Source organism: Sapajus apella, unplaced genomic scaffold (genome assembly GCF_009761245.1).
Source record: "Sapajus apella isolate SASKATOON/1434 unplaced genomic scaffold, GSC_monkey_1.0 scaffold26, whole genome shotgun sequence".
Taxonomy (NCBI): domain Eukaryota; kingdom Metazoa; phylum Chordata; class Mammalia; order Primates; family Cebidae; genus Sapajus; species Sapajus apella.
The window spans coordinates 19,098,546-19,102,066 of NW_022436966.1; positions in this window are offsets into that span (position 1 = coordinate 19,098,546).

A 3,521-nucleotide genomic window follows, 5' to 3' on the forward strand; every position below is an offset into this window, starting at 1 on the left:
TAAGTATTTTCAATAGCAAGTTGCCTTTATATGGGCATATTTCTACATTCTAAAATAATGTCTCCATTATCTTGGTTAGAGTTCAACTCTTTTAAATTTATAAGAAATATGCTGTGCATGAGTGTGTGGGGATGATTCACAGATTTGAAATAACACCTACTCTCCTGTGGTTCTGGCACAAAATGTGTCAGTGAAGCCTGCAATTAGGAAAATTATCTTGGCCTGTCTTGCCACAAGATGGTGACGTCAATATATACATCCACAGCAGAAATGTGTCCCAAAAATGGGCTTAGAAAACAGTTTTCCAGCCTTGCTTGGTGCCTTTGCAATATCATCTAAATCTTTGTCATTGATGATAACATGAATAATAGCTACTGAAAACTGCAATACAGTTTATTTTAGTCTTCACAACAGTCCTATGAGATAGATTATGGTTCCTATTTTACTGATGAAAAGAGGTTAAATACGTTGCCCAAGGTTATACAGGTAGCTAAGGGTAGAACTTGGATTTGAACCCAGGTCTCTCAGACTCAGATGTTCACTCTTTTGGCTAGGACTGGCTATATAATTTGTAGGGTCCAGGGCAAAATGAAAGTGTGGTGCCCTCTTATTCAAAAATTATTAATAATTTCAAGATGGCAATAGTGAGGCATTAAACCAATGGGTGCAAGCCCTTCTAAGCACAGGGCTCTGTATGACTGCACAGGGCATACACCCCTGAAGCTGGCCCTGCTCTTGACTGTATCACTTCCCTCTATCATGGCCTCAACCTAATTCAACAAATATTTTGTCCAGGCCATGCCTCCACTGCAAGAGGGCCTATGTTGATCCATGAGAAATACAGATCTAGTCTGGAGACAACATGCATTTCTCAACCAATTCTTTTTTTTTTCTTTTAATTACTTTTATTTTCCTTCTCTCTCTCTCTCTCTCTCTCTCTCTCTCTCTTCTTTCTTTCTTTCTTTTTTGAGATAGAGTCTCACTCTGTTGCCCAGGTTGGAGTACAATGGCACAATCTCGGCTCACTGCAACCTCCGCCTCCCGGGTTCAGGTAATTCTTCTGCCTCAGCCTCCAGAGTAGCTGGGATTACAGATGTGTGCCACCATGCCCAGCTAATTTTTATATTTTTAGTAGAGATGAAGTTTCACCATGTTGGCCAGGCTGGTCTCGAACTCCTGACTTCAAGTGATCCACCTGCCTCGGCGTACCAAATTGCTGGGATTACAGGCATGAGCCACTGCACTTGGCCTTTTGTTTTGAGACAGAGTCTGGCTTTGTCACCCAAGCCTCAGTGCCAGTGGAAGCTCTCTGCAAACTCTGCCTGCTGGGCTCAAACAATCCTCCCACCTCAGCCTCCCAAGTAGCCAGGACTATAGGTGAATGCCACCACACCCAGCTAATGTTTGGATTTTTTTAGAGATGAGGTTTTGCAATTTTGCCCAGGCTGGTCTAGAACTCCTGAGCTGAAGCAATCCATCCACCTTGGCCTCTCAAAGTGCAGGGATTACAGGAGTGAGACACTGCTCCCAGCCTAGACAATCTTTTTACTTGTTGAGATTTCACATCGTACTCAACAGCAGAAAGTGTTCCACAATTTTATGAAATTTGAGTATCAAGCCTTCTCTTTGGTTGATCCCTAAAGCCCCTTTTTTAATTAGTCTGCTTCCCTCTTGAAAACAAAACACAAACTGTTACAAGACCAACAGTTTTGTAACCCCACTGCACAGTAACATACCAATACACTGAGACAGCAGGGCTAGCAGCAGAGAAAAACTTAATGATTGCAGGGTGCTGAATGAGAAGATGGGAGAAGACCCTCAAATCCACCTCCGCAAGGAATTGTAGGCTAGGGTTTTTAAGGGGATCATAGAGGGTGAAGGCACGGAAAATAGGGGTCATTGATCGGTTGGAATAAGGGGGATGAAATCATTAGGATATATAAACTGCATTCTTTGGTGAGTCAGTTCCTTGTGGGGTCCTTCAGACTAGCTGAGGTCAGTAGTTTCATTGGTATGCAGGACCTGAAGGAACATCTCAAATGGAAAAACTTAACATTTTATAATGTTCAAGTTGGTTTTTTTTTCTTTTTAATTATTTTTCTTTTTATTTTTTCAAGTTGTTATCTATAAAGCAGTTAAGGGGAACTATAATCTTGTAACAGGATCTATGAAATTCTAATACAACAGGCACTAAACAACTATGAGGAAGCATCAAAGAGTGAGCTGACCTTATGATTAATGCTGAATACGCTGCCAGCTTGGTTTATTTTTATTTCTGTCCCTACCTTCTTTCCTGATTAATTTTTCAAAGTTTATAGGGATGGTTTCACAACAACAACAACAACAACAAATTTTCAGCTATTTTCCACTGCAATTTCTAACATAAAACATGGCAGCAGATGTGACAGGAAGTCACTGCTGAAAAAAAAATAGTGGTGTCATGTGTTATCCCCTCCTACTATGATTATTTGCAGCTGCTTCACCCTAATTATGGGACAAGGCCTCATTGTAATTGTAGGGTCCTGATTAACAAACCCTTTGCCTCCCAGCATCTTTTTTTTTTTGGAGACAGGGTCTTACTCTGTTACCCAGGCTAGAGTGGAGTAGCACAATCTAAGCCTCACTGCAACCTTCACCTCCCAGGCTCAGGTGATCCTCCCACCTCAGCCTCCCGAGTAGCAGGGATTACAGACACTGTGCCACCATACCTGGCTAATTTTTTGTTGTTGTTTTTTTAGTAGAGACGGGGTTTTGCCATACTGCTGAGACTGGTCTTGAACTCCTGGTCCCAAGTGATCCACCCACCTTGACCTCCCAAAGTGCTGGGATTACAAGCATGAGCCACCACACTCAGCCCTAGATCTTCTTTTGAAAACCTTTCCAAACCTTTCCCTTGGCACCTTTATTCAGTAGAATGTCTGGAGCTGAGTGGATGACATACTCTTGTGTAAACACATATCCTGAGAACAAAGAGAGTCTGTGGTGCGTATGGAGTAACTGTGATGTGCAGTTTACATTTCTAGAGACAACAATAGGCTCTGTGTGTACATCCGAGGCAGCGGAGTGTTTGGAGGTGGAGGTCTAGAAGAGAGATTCATCTGTGTCCTTGATGGGGCTTTCCACCTAATTTGATGCCCAACCCCAAACTCTCCTTTCCCTTACTCTGCTCACCAACTGGAGCTTCTTATTTCTCATCCTAACACACATTTTTACTGTGATTCCCTTTTCCCTAAAAAATGTGGGCAGTTCCCATTTTTAGTTTCCTCCTAATTGGGATAAGGAGGAGGAATCACAGCTAGCCTCTAACCGAGACTCTTCACACTTCAGAATTTAAATGTGGACTGCAAGGGTTGATGCATCGCTACCTCTTACAAGTAAGGTTAGATGTGGTTATGGATAACCTGCAAATTTGCCATGGACGGATGTCTAGATACATACAAGTATCTCATGGTGGTTCTCCATCATATCAGACCCATTATCCCCTTTATGTAATAAAATATCCCCTTCATGATTTTAAATGA